Below are 14,352 nucleotides of genomic sequence, written 5' to 3'. Positions count from 1 at the left end.
AGGGGAACGGCCACCGCCTTCACTTCCCAGCTGTGAGGGGAATGGCCCAATGAACCACATTGCCCAGAGGCCTCTGCTCTCACTCACCTGGGACCTCCCAGGGGGCGTGATAAAACGGCAGCGGCACCCTTGCAACGCGGGACGTGCGCAGGCGTGCCCAGGCGATGCCCGGGTCAAGGGCAGGCCCGTCTGAGCCCGTCCGACACTTTACGAGGCTGGGCTGGGCCACCCCCCTTGGCTGCTACTTTCAACTATATATATACTTTAAGAAACAGATTTAAACTGTTGTGGGGGTTAATGCTGGGTCAAAAGCGAAAGTCCACTGTGCCATTGGAAGTCCAATCCTACTGCCACAAACTATCACCAACGGGACTACTAAGCAAATAACCATGGGAAAGAACACCTCCCCGCCCTCTAGGCCAATGACTAGGCAGAAAACTGCACTACCCAAGCCAATTGTTAAACCAAATGCCATCGATAAAATGTTGCAGCAGGCAATAGGAGTTGTCTCAAGTGAAATTGAACGCACTGAGAAACGCCTATCATTAACTCCTGTGCTAACAGCCACCTCCCCAACTAAGGTCCTAGAACCACCCCACCCCACTCAAACACTGGCGGCTCCCACTATACCTGACCTACCTTGTGCCGAAGGGTGCCCAATTGGGGACACTAATGATAAGACAGGCAAGGGCAGGGGACAAAGAAAGAGAGGAGGTCTTTGCAAGCAAAACGCTCAAAAAAGAGGGAAACAGGTGAAGAAAGTCCTCGGGGGCTCCAGACAATTTGGCGGGAGGTCAAGAGGCTGTTAAATGTAGCCACCAAACTCTGGAGCCCTTAGTATAGGTACAACATCTGGCCACAGTACTAAAGGAACACCTCGAACAGTTTATAAGATATGAGTTTGAAGTGGTAATGAGACGCATCAACAAGTTAACTACATTGATGGTGGTAAGAAATAGCAGTTGAGTGGCTCTGGTTTTGGCCGTTCTATAGCGCGGGGACACACTAGTACAGTGTAGCCAGGCACTTTACAAATTCAATTATTATTATTATTATTATGGTCTTATGGTGGCCAAAAACTGATGCCATCTACCAAAAAATGGAAATGATTAACCAACCAAACTCTAATACAGCCCCCCCTCAAATTGTGAAACATGCACCCTCCCCTCTGCTCCAATTCCTTTCTGGGGCTCAGGATAAACCTGTTAATATGGAAGCATGTACTGGGACTGTCCCCGTTGCCCAAAATAATCAGGCCCTAGCTAACCCCCAGAATAGGCTGTCACACATAACAGACCCTGGGCAAGAGCTTAGGCCTATGGCTACCACCTCAGAGTTGACAATAGGATACCAGCCACAAACAACCTTCACTACAGCTACTCGGAAATCATCCAACCCTAGGGCGAGGGACCAGAGCTCAATACTTCCTTGTATAGACCTGCTCCCTGCATCAGCACCTTACGTTGTCATATTAGCTGGAGTGCCAGAGTTGGAAAATGACAGGGAGGAGACTTACCCTTAATTGAAAAATAAAGCTACACACTGGCTAGACAAATATAGACCACTTCCCCCATCAACATATAATTAAACCTTATTTGTGTGTAGGGTTAGTTAGCTGGGTAAATGTAAAATGTAAATTGATACTTGTATAGCGCACTACTCACTCGCAAGGGTCTCAAGGCGCTTGTACGAATACCACTGTGGAACCCATCCTGGCTTTCCCTGTGAGGCGTCCACTCCTGGGCACCCCCAAGGTGGAGGCCAGGCATCCTTAGCGTTGTGGGGGCCGTTGTGGAGATTAAGCAAGCTTTTGCCCAGAGTTGCAGAGTGGGACTCCATGATTGGAATAGGCACCGAGGCGAGAATTATCAGGTCAGTGGAATTTTAAGCCCAAGACCCGCCGAGGCGGGCAATTGAACCCTGGTCCCGGGCTAGACCGCTGCATCATGGTCTGCTGCTCTAATCATTGAGCCACACTTCTCCAGGTCAGAGCCGTAAGGAAATAATAAGAGATTGTGTTCTGATCAACTTTAGGGAGAGGAGGGCAGCATAGCACATGTTGGGGTTGAGATCACACGAGGAGAAGGGAGCCATTCAAAAACTCTCCCTGGATTATTTCTATCCCCTAAGCCAGCAGGTCGACGACATGGGTAGAGTCTATAGAAAATGGGAATTAAAAGTCCAGTGTGCCACCTCCCGCAACCAGGGCCAGGGATGCGAGGATACTATGCCTTTTAACATTCCAGTGAGCAATATATTCAGCACTCTGGACTCGGATTGACTAAATAACCAAACCCAAAAGCCCCCCACGACCAACAGATCAGGTAATAGACCTAGTCAATTGCGGAAAAACTATGAGTATGGGTGATTTGGTTGGAAAGTCATATAATCCCCTAAAAAACAACAATAACCATGGGAGCTCCATTGAGACAAGTAGGGATTCTGAAAGTATTCTAACTAAGCCAAATGACGTCGAGCAGACCAACCCCCCACGTCAGTTAACACCAAGGGAAGGAAGGCAACTACACCACGTAATTCCAAACCCAGACAAGCCCAAGCACCCAAAGATTTTATCATGGAATATAGCAGGGCTTAGTGCTAAAATGGACCTCCCAGATTGGGGAGAGTACATTGATAGTCACCAACTATGCCTCTTCCAGGAAACCTGGTCTAGGGTAGATCTGCATAGAGTGGGCTATGTCACATATAGCATTTCAGCTGTCCAGGGGCCTAGGGGAAAACCCTCAGGGGGCAAATGCATATGGGTTGGCTAGGATGCTGTATTAAAATGCTAGAAACCTCTTCCCCTGACATCCTATGCATTCTCCTTTCTTTTACTAACCACCTGAAGATAGCAATTGTTGCTACATACTCACGCCCAGTAAGGATGGGGCAAACCTCTCTGACAATTGCTTCCCTTGACTCCTTTTTATATACGCTATCCGAACGCACACATGTACTTCAACTGTCATTATGAACCCTTAAATGGTCTTGATAACCTTCATCACGAGTGATGAAGACGCGGCTCGGTCAATTCCTGACTGTAATTTCTATCCAGTTAGAGGGTGGACTCCCCTAGTACTACAGATGAACTCACTGACCTGTAGTCATTCGCTCAGGGCATGTAACGGTCGCTTCCCATCTTTCAGCCCAGGGGAATTTACTTTTACCAAGATAGGGCAGGCCTCTACAATCGACTATATCCTGTCGATGTAGATTTATGGCACAAAGCCATTGACTTTCTAGTTATGCTTAGAACGGAAAGTGACCACAATCTGTTGGTAATAGAAATAGCTCTCCCCCAGTTAAATGTTCCACAGAGCTCACGCCCACAAGCAGTTCGGAACTTAATCACCACTGAAGGGGGTAGAAGAGTGCGGTAGGGAACCATTGGGCAGTCCCCAGGGAAAGTGGCCACCCTTTATAAACAAGCCATCCCTTTTTTAGAAACAGCTTTCTAAGCACCTGACAACAGTCAAGGTTTAGAACTCCTGATGCTACTAAGCATGAACCACCAGGAATTGTTTTTAAAATTAGTGGAACACTTTTATAACCAGAAGCTAAGACACTAAAATCGAACACCCCTGGTATAATATATTATGCAAGGGTGCAAAGCGTGCTCTATCTCTTGGGATAAAAAATAACGATAAACAATCTACCAAGATAAATAGGGCACACTACAAAAAAACTATAGCCGAAGCAAAAGCAATCTGGGAGCTAGATAAATGGGAAGCAATCAAAAAAGCTTTAGACACCCGGGATATGAGAGGCTTCTGGAATCTAGTGAAAATTGGCACATTCAAAGGCATCTCTGCAATCGAACCAAACTTGGGTGAAGATGTTTGGCGATCCCAATTTAAATCCCTTTATATGTGGCTAGTCATTGGTGAAGTGGTCCTGACCGAAGCTGAATCAAAGGAAACATATTTAACCAGTGATGCACCACCATAAACACTGAAAGAGGTCAATGCGGCTTTGGGTAGTCTTTTGCCGGCCAAGGCACCTGGCCTCGACCGAATCCCTGGTTATCTGTATAAAAGCGAGCAAGTAGTGTGGACACCCTATTTATGCATCTTGTTCAATGCCATCCTCCAAGGTATGGCCATGCCCCCGACCTGGGCAGGGGCAGAAATCATCCCTATCTATAAAAAAGGTTCCCCACTCAACCCGGCAAACTATCGGCCAATAAGTCTTATTGATGTTAGCCAAAAGATTTTCGTTAGGGTTGTTCTCGATCGATTGAAATCTTGAATAGTGGAAAACAATGTATTAACGCCCCTACAAACTGGGTTTAGGACTAAAACCTCTACCATAGATCAGATTTTTAGATTGCAATTGATCTATTGGAAAAAGGTCTTATTGGAGGGTGGCAGTCTCTACCTAATATTTGTGGACCTTAGATCCGCATTGGACATGGTGCAGCGGGACCAACTATGGGGCATACTCCAGGATATGGGAGTACTGACATATTTATGTAACTTGCTCAAGCGTCTGCACCATGAAACGTATGTGAGAATAAGGTATGGCAAAAAAGGGGAACTCACTGACCCCTTCCCGGTAGAGAAAGGGGTGAGGCAGGGATATGTTTTAGCCCCAACCCTGTTTTCCCTGTCTCTAAACGGGTTAATTGAATCATTATTAGCTGTTAAAGATATAGACTCCCCAAGGTTAGGCAACCGCAAAATACCAGCCTTAATATTTGTGGACGATACTCTGCTACTCTCCATGTCGCCAATGGGTATGCAGCGGGTTCTGGAAGAGTTTTGTTTGTTCTGCAGGAAGAGGGACCTGGAGATAAATCTCCAAAAGACAAAATATATGGTCTTCCATGCAAACACCACCAATTGACCACATCCCCAAATGGAAGGCTTGGCCCTAGAGAGGGTGTCCATTTTTGACTACTTAGGCCTGACACTCAATGACAAGATGGACTGGGGAAACAAAATTAAGAAAGCCAACTTGAAGCTTCCTCAGTCCATAGGGGGAATCCTGAAAGTATTTAAAAAAATGCACACAGAAAGTGGTAGGCCCTCCGGCACAAATTTACAAAGTGCAGGCAAAGGGAGCAACGCTGTACGGAGCAGAGCTCTGGGGACACTGCCCAGCTAATATCCTACCTATACAAGAGAATACCTTTCTGAGGCAGCTATTGGCTCTTCCGAAAAGTACTCTGCTCACACCATTACGGATGGATTTGGGTATTGGCCCCATTGCCGATTTAACCGCCTCCCTCCCACTTCTATTCTGGCATCGTATCTTGAGTACGCCCGAGCTGATCCATTACAGGGAGGAGCTTAGGGATTTGATGACCATCCTGGGTGCAGGGAACATACCCTGGCTGTCCCAGATTAAGAGCACTTGCTAGGTATTGGGCATAATGAATTTGTGGCTAACGCCAGAAGAGACCTGCCCCTCCACCTCCAAAATGTCCCTGCTTTCTACCTATAGGGAATACAAATTCACCCAACTATCTCAGTTCGCCAATTCGTGCAGCTTGACTTACAGGTTTTTGGAAGCCAAGCAGCAGTACAAAATGGAGTTGGCCCTGGATAGTATACAGCCTTTCACCGCAAAGAAATTGTATTTACAATTCAGGCATGGTGTGCTCCCACTTAGAGCGTTCACAAACAAATGGAAGGGAGCCTCCAAATTAGGATGTCCAGGGTGCCCTGCGACAGAAGAAACAGATTCCCACGTCCTTCTTTTTTGCCCTGCGTACAGTAGACCTAGGTCAAAATGGATTGTCCAGCTCTGCAGAAACGTGGGAATCAGACATCAATCTGAGGCTCTTAGACTACTTAGGTATGAAACAGACCCACTATATGTGTTTGCTACTTCCAGGTTTCTATTTGCGATGTGGTGCATACGCAGGAGCATCATAAAAGAAACTGTGTCAGTCAACAACTAAGCACTATCTAATCATTGACTCCAATGGAAAACCCTCATTGCATATTGCTTTTCCATTCGCTAATATGTATGCTAATCTTGCACATTCTCCCAAAAAGGACAAATAGAAATTTAACTTTGAACAATATCTCGATTGTTTTTAGCCAATCTTTATTAAATAATGTTTTACGCTCTAAAAAAATTGTAGAAAATGATTTTAAATTAATTTTACAATATACTAGAATGATGTGTAACAATATATTGTAAATGAAACTGCATTTTATTATCTTTTAAAAAAAGCAATATTCTATCTTGGTTTGTATTATCTAAACCATCCATTCAAAGGTGCTCGTAAAATGTCTTATATTTTTTATGTGCTTTTATGGCTAGTCAGCCGAAATAAAGTTCTTCTTGACTTGACTTGACTTGACTTGTATTAGTCTTGTAGTTGGTGTGTAAGCGGCTGCATGGGTTGGTGAGTAGCTACATGAGTGTCAATATGGGTTATTGATTTGTTGTCTGAGTATCTGTATGGGTATCTGAGTGTCTGTATGGGTGGGTGGCAGGGTGTGTGACTGTGCATAGATGTCTGAGTGGGTATTCACTGATTGAATGGTTTCAAATGTCCAGCTGGGAAGAGCTGTATGGGTGAGTTAGTGTGTGTATGGGTGTCTTGGTGAGTGAATGAATGTCTCAGTGGTATATGTGTAAGTAACTATATATGTTTTAAAGCAGTATATGTGAGTGTTAGAATATATAAATGACTATACGTGAGAGTAAGTTATTTGAAGAGTGTGTGTATAAATGAGTGTCTGCTTGTATCAGTGATTGTATAAGTAATTATGTGTTAGTATCTGCTTAAATATGTGATTTGTTGTGCGTATAAATAATGGAGTTGGTGTGTATAACTGTATACATGAGTACCTTGGTATGTGATTGATTCTTTGCATCATTGACTAGCTGTGTGAATAATTCTATGGATGAGCAGCGGAGTGTTACTGTATTATAGGTGTATGATTGCATATTATAGTACTGTATTGATGAGTAACGGCATGTATAAGTGACTGGATGTGGTTACAGAGGGAAGCAACCATTACAACGCATCTTTCACAACGCACTATCTTTACAACAAATCTTTTACAACGCAAAGATCCTTTTCAACGCATGCTAATACAACACATGCTATTACAACGCAGATGCTATTACAACGCATGCTATTATAACGTAAGTATGGGTACGTTTTTTTAATGTATTAATTTATTATTATAATATTTTAATTTGAATTTATTTATTTTTAAATGTATTTTTAATGTAATGTACAACCCCCATGGAGTTAGAATAGTAATTAATATTCCTACACTATACAACACTTACCCTACTTTTACACCCCCCACTGTAGTTAGATTAGTAATTAATACTCCTACACTATCCATCACTTACCCAAATATTACACCCCCCTGGAGTTAGAATAGTTTGTTTGTTTTTTGTTTGTTTGTTTGTTTATAAAGCGCTAACATTCATCCTGAAAGGACATCACAGCGCTGAGGAAAAGTTGCAGGTGATTTGACGGCAGCACTAGTTGAGAATTATTGATCTGACCTGGGGAAGAGGAATGTTTTTAGTTGTTTCCTAAATGAGAGGAAGCAGTCAGTTGTTCTGAGTTTGGGGGGTAACTCATTCCACTTTGTTGCGGCAATGTGAGAGAAGGCCCGTTCTCCCATCCTGACAGTCCGAGCTCGGGTGATGGATGCTCTTCCTGACGTCATAGATCGTAGGTTTCTAGAGGGTTTATGAAATCTGATCATGTCATGTAGGATGATGGGGCCTGTATCGTGGAGTAAAATACCATCCATGAAGTCCCAGAGTTTAATGCTGCCATCAAGTGAGCAGGAATATAGCTATGGAGTTAGAATAGTAATTAATACTCCTACACTATCCAGCACTTACCCTACTTTTACACCCCCCAGTAGTTTGAATAGAAATTAATACTCCTACACTATCCAGCCCTTACCCTACTTTTACACCCCCCTGGTGCTAGAATATTAATTAATACTCCTACACTATCCAGCACTTATACTACTTTTACACCCCCTGGAGTTAGAATAGTAATTAATACTCTTACACTATCCAGCAATTACCCTATTTTTTATCCCCCCCAGGAGTTAGAATAGAAATTAATACTCCTACACTATCCAGCCCTTACCCTACTTTTACACCCCCCTGGAGTTAGAATAGTAATTAATTTTCCTACACTATCCGGCACTTACCCTACTTTTCCACCCCCCTGGAGTTAGAATAGTAATTAATACTCCTACACTATACTGCACTTACCCTGCTTTTACACCTCCCTGGAGTTAGAATAATAATTAATACACCTACACTATCCAGCACTTACACTACTTTTGCACCCCCTCAGCAGTTAGGTTAGTAATTAATACTCCTACACTATCCGGCACTTACCCTACTTTGACACCCCCCTGGAGTTAGGTTAGTAATTTATACTCCTACACTATCCAGCACTTACCCTACTTTTACACCCCCTTGGAGTAAGAATATTTTTTTTTACTCCTTATACTATTCAACATTTAACCTACTTTTATACCCCTCTGGAGTATAAGTTTAAAATGTTATTAGTTAAAAATGTAATAATATTTTTTTTACCTTTTTTATGCTGCTTTCTGGTTTCTGGAGATGTAGTTGATTGATCCACTTGTTCCTCTGTTGACTTTGGAATTGGTTTTGCTGTAACAAAATTAAAAAGACATTTCAGTTTTTTGAGTTTGTTTGTGAAGTTACTTAATGAGGAGTTTAAAGTGGTTAATGTATTTCATTATACATTTTTGATTTCTATTTACCTTTAGTATTTGTTTTTAGTTGTATTGTAGATGGTCTCTTTTTCTTTTGAAGATGGTCTTCAGCTGGTTGTTTTTCTCTTTTTTGAGTTGATATTTCTTTGAAGATATCTGTAGTAGGTTATATGTAAAAAAAAGAGTGTTTATTATTATTTTAATAATTCTCTATTTTTAGGATTTAAAAATATTTCATTAGTTCATGGATATAATTTTTTATATTTTTTTTATTAAAAATAATTTTTGACAGCAAATAGTTTTTCAAACATTGATTTCACATTTGTTCGATTAAAGTTTAGAAACAGTTGCAAAATTAATTATGATAATTTATAAATCTTTTTAAAAAATCATTAATTACTGACTTAGCCTATTGATTTTTAATTCACATTCATTACCTTGGAAAGAGATGTCATTTTAATTTGATTGTGTTCTTTCTTCAATCTCTTCTTTAAAGATTATGTCCAAAATAATTTTAGTTTGCTGAAATTCCGAAAACGTGATATGGCTTAGCTTTGTTTATATGTTAAAATCTTTCAGAAAAATGTTTTATTTTTCGCATTCTTCTTTTAATTTTTTAAACACACTGTTTTAGCTAGTTTTTAAATAAAAAAATTTAAATGTGCTACATAACATTGGATTCATTGACTTATTTTTTAAGTGATATGCACTTTATGTGACATACTCTTAATGTTATTTTAAAAATGTACTTACTTCTAATAGCTTTAATTGCTTGTCTATATTCTTCTCGTTGGTTAATCGATTTTCAAGTTTGAACAAAACTGTAAAATATAATGAGTCTATTTTTAATATTTTGAAATATTTATATATTTATAGTGAATATTCTTAGTTAAATGTGTTATACTTATTTGTTTTTTTGTGAATTGTTGTAAGGCAATTGCAGAGTCTTTATTTTTGTGTGAACGTTAGAGGGTGCGGAATATCCGTCTGCTCTAGCTCATAGTCTGTTGACTACTGGCTTCAAAAGGGTGGCTAAGCTTTATTTATACTTTTTTGTGTATGTCACCATATTTTACGTGAAAATATTCGATTTTATTCATGTTTTTTTTTATTTGTTTGAGTTGAGAACCTCTATTTTATTTTACTTTTATTAAAGTTACTGTTTGATTTGTTCGTCAGTGTTTACTTCTCCATTTTATTTTCTGTAGGCTATGATTCTCGTCATGAAAACTGTTGTAGGACTTGTTTTTTAGAAAGGTCTTAAAATGGTGGCTCCTTTTATGGATGATTGTTTATTTCCTTTTTGACTTAGTTTTCTTTTATTTTTAACATTTTTAATATTAACATCATTGTCGTTTCTGATTTTGAAATTGTTTTTTAAAAAGATTTATTGTTGCTCGAATAATACTCGAGTATTAAATTTAATACCTGAGTATTTATTTCTTTGAAACTTTCCGTGTTTTTAAAATGATGTGCTCAGTTGAGTTACACATTTTAATACACTTCCCCACCCAAAACCCCTATTTTCCCTGCATCCCATGCCTGGAGTTATTTTACTAAATTTAAAAAATATATTTTTTTTGCATTGTATTGGTATGCGTAGTATTGTTTTGCGTTGTAATGCTACTTTTAATGTTTTCTAATTGCATTGCGTAGTAATGGTATGCGTTGTAGAAACATTTGTTGTAATGGTTTTTGCGTTGTGAAAAATGTGTGGTAATGGCATGCGTTGTAATAGCATGCGTTGTAATGTCATACATTCGTTACAGACCTAGGAAATTGTGGCTGGTATGTAGTATATGGCATTGTTGTCTGTATGTATCAAAATTACATACAGTTAGCTCACCTAACTATAATAGGCAAATTTCTCTGGTTTTATATGAGTCACGAATTGCTGGAGGACTCTTCGTTATCGCTGCGTGTCAGATTATTGGTTAGCCAGTCGTAATTATCATATTACGATTCAAGCATTATATCTACAAATGGACTTGGCATGAATATCTGCGCATTGAGGGACTGCATACTATGATTGATGACAGATAGGTTGTGCAACACTCCATTCGGGACTCCCGTTGCGTATATACTTGGACAGCCCCCGAACTGTATTGGACTTATTAAATTTTAACCTTGTGTATTTGTCAGACGGCTCAACCTCATACCTTGGGCCAGTATATTAAAACCTTTTTGAAACCAGTGGAGATTTGCACTGGGACAGCCCTCAAATTACTTTAGTCCTATCTGGTAAGACAAGCCTTTCCTTTGTGTGCAGTATCATACACATACCTTAGCCCATTCTTGGGGGTACTTTGAAGTTCCTTCTTTCTTCGCCCTGAAGAAGTCCCATTCTGGGATGAAATGCGTTGGTTGTATTGTGCTCTATTTTTCTAATGAAATAAAGAGAACTAACCGAGGAACCTATACTCCTGTGACTTATTGGACTTATTTTTATTGAGCTATATGTTATGGTGCACCTGAAGCCTATGCTTTTTTAGTGAATTTCAAAGGTTTTTTAAATGGTAATTTCATATTATAATGTTTATAAAACCTATATTTTTTCTATCATATTTTTAAATATTTTGGAACTCTGTTATACTTCTTTTTTTTTACTTTAAAAAGTATGTAATGTTTTATATCTTCCTCGAAAAATATGTATCTCTTTTTTGTGTGAGAAAACTGCACTCCCATACCGGTAGCATACCAAGCTCCATCACCACGCAAATCCGATCCACGATATTGCTAAACTCGTAAAGGATGCGCATTTCGTGACACCGTGTCCCACGGAACATCATATACGCATGAAGTCGCCCCAGCTGCTACTTTGGTATCTGACGGGTACGCAGTACCAAGCCACGCATTACGTCATGTACATATGGGTCGCGCCCGCTGCACGTTGAGTGCAAGCTGCCAGGCCCTGTGTTACATCACAGACTTATGGTGTCATGCCGGTTATGCAATTCCCTCTTTTTTTTGTCCCAAAACTATATGTAAATAACTTTAAACAGTATATGACAGCAATCGATAATCTAAAATATTTTAAACATTTATATATTTCTAACTGTAATAAACTTATATTATGATAAATATATTTTGTCAAAATCGCGTCGGGTGCGGCCACCTTGAGCTCTCAGTGCGCGATTGCCATGTGACCTTAAAAAAAAGCATTTGATTAGTTCATAACATTTCCCATTGTAACAGTTGGACGACCCCACCCATTTTAGTCATTCTCTCTACAGCGTTTGATGGGAAACACAACTTCACCTTAAACAACTTTTTTGAAAGGTTTTTTTCTGTGTACACATGTCTTATATTACACGTAACATGCAACCGTCATCTTGATCAATATTCATGGTCTGTACATTAAGCCTTCCAAGTATGATGGTCATGCATCTCAAATGTTACATCAAAAAACAAATGTGTGTTACACAATGCCCCTAGTGTGTATGTATGCGCATTATTGTGCTGCCTTTTGGCCTGGTACAAAAGGGGGTGGTGATGAACGGAGCATCTGAACCAATCAAACACTCACACCCAGTCAACAGATCTGGGTTTAACTCATCACCATTCTTTAACCCACTCTGCCACCCCAGTTCAGACATGGCCATATGCAAATCAGTCTGACCCTGTGCCTCATGGGAACAGTCCAGCCCGAACTGCCAAGCCATGCCTTCCCTGGACCCGATTCAAGCTTCCTAGGACTGGTTTCTGGCATTACAGCCGTCTTCAGCCAGGCTTCCTTGAATCCAGTGGCAAAGTGAGCAAGGGACTCACGTCTGAGCATACCCTGCCAACTTATGGCGAACAAAGCGGTACAGAAAAATATTTGTTTTTCTACTCGTTCTTTCCTCTTTTCATGTGTGCTGTAGGAAAATGCCTCTCTGGAAGGGGCACCTCCTGCACAAAAACAATCCTGCCTGCAATGAAGGCACTCTTGCATCATGGTGCAAGGGTGCCAACATTGGCACTAAGGATCAAATTTTGCTCCAGAGCAGGAGGAAAGGAGAGGAATGCACAGCATCTCATAAATACGGTACATTCCTGCTCTTCCACATTGGGGTAGGGAAACGCTGCAAGAGGACTTGCATTGCTGCCCTACGCCAATTCCTTAAAAAGGAGGTCTTAGTGCACAATACTGACCCTAATGTTCCAATCTATTTTATGAGGGAACCTTACACCTCTCTTGTAATGATGTCTATATACTAGGTTCAATTTTGGCTAACTTGCTTTAACATACACCATTTTTACCTCTGGAGATAACACCATAAAAAACACAAAAAAATGGAATGTGTTTTTAACGTATTTTAGTACAGCACTGTTTCAAAAGATACTGCGTCCAACATGCCTCTCCTCTAATTTAACACCTCCTTGTCATTACCAGGCCCTTGCCGCCAAACATGTATTTTCCTAGCAATGGCTCTGTAACTACCAAATTCTGGCCCTCTAGCCGGTTCCTGCCTAGAGGGCCCATCTGGTACTCTGTTAGGCTATGTGCTCGGTAAGAAAGTTACTGTAAAGCGCTTTAGGGTTGAGGAATGTGCTGTATAAATATATAGACATAAATGGAATACAATGCGTGACCCTGAATATGCGAATACACCCCCGAGAGCCTAGGTTCCTACCATGTGACGCCAGGCAGAGAGACTGCCAGCTGCCTATTATGATACAGCCCTAGGAATGCCAAGTGCCATTGCCAGGGAAGCACAAGTGCCCTGGGTGGGTCAAAGTCATTACAACTACAAGAAAAAATAACATTAAATAGGAAACAGGTGTCTTGACAAGCCTATTATAAAATGGTAGGAAACGCTTGCGGTTTGAACCGTTTTCTTGTTGACTTTAGACATGCATTCCTGGAAATCAGAAAAACTATATTTATAGCTGACACTTTTCCTCTCTGTGTAATACCTGATGCCAGTGTGATGTTTGGGGAATAAGAACTATGTGCCATACGTCCGTACTAACACATTTTCCCATACATACAGAATGGCAAACCCCCTTTCGTGTAATCAAAGTTTGATTTTACAAGTTTACAAGTTTAAAAGAACAGATGCTTGTGTGTGAGCTCACAACTTAGACCCACATAATTAACACACATAACTCACAAAGACCCCACACTGGTATGAAGGATGGGGCAGTCAAAGCAGGAGTGACCGACACTGCCTTAAGTTAGATCCATTCCTTCCCTAGCAATCTCCCCTACAATTACGGATAGGGTCAGATTTGGTCTTGTGCATATTTCTTTTTCACCATTTTTCTTCAATGTCTTTATGCTTCCACCGACGTAGCTGAAAGGAAACCACCCACTCTGTGTGCACATGGATGGCTTCTATATTCTCATTAGGCTGGCGAATGATTCAGGTGGCCAACCAAATTCCTCAAATTCATACAGCTATGCATATGAAATGTAGAATTGCTTTTTAAAGAATAACATTTTAAAAATAAGTATAGACATTTATTGTATACACGCTTTACTGCGTTATGCTCACTGCTTTGTTTAAAGACTACGGTCATAATAAACATACATTTTGACTTTGACTTTGACATACAGCTATGCAAGAAACAATCATTAATCTGCGGAGAGGGGACCAGAACTGAAATCCTAGGGGATGGTGTACCACTCAGAGCCCCTGCATGTTCGAATGGCCCAGTAGTCTTAGAGAGCATC

Source organism: Lissotriton vulgaris, chromosome 2_1 (genome assembly GCF_964263255.1).
Source record: "Lissotriton vulgaris chromosome 2_1, aLisVul1.2, whole genome shotgun sequence".
Classification (NCBI taxonomy): Eukaryota; Metazoa; Chordata; class Amphibia; order Caudata; family Salamandridae; genus Lissotriton; species Lissotriton vulgaris.
This window is presented reverse-complemented; position numbering follows the sequence as displayed.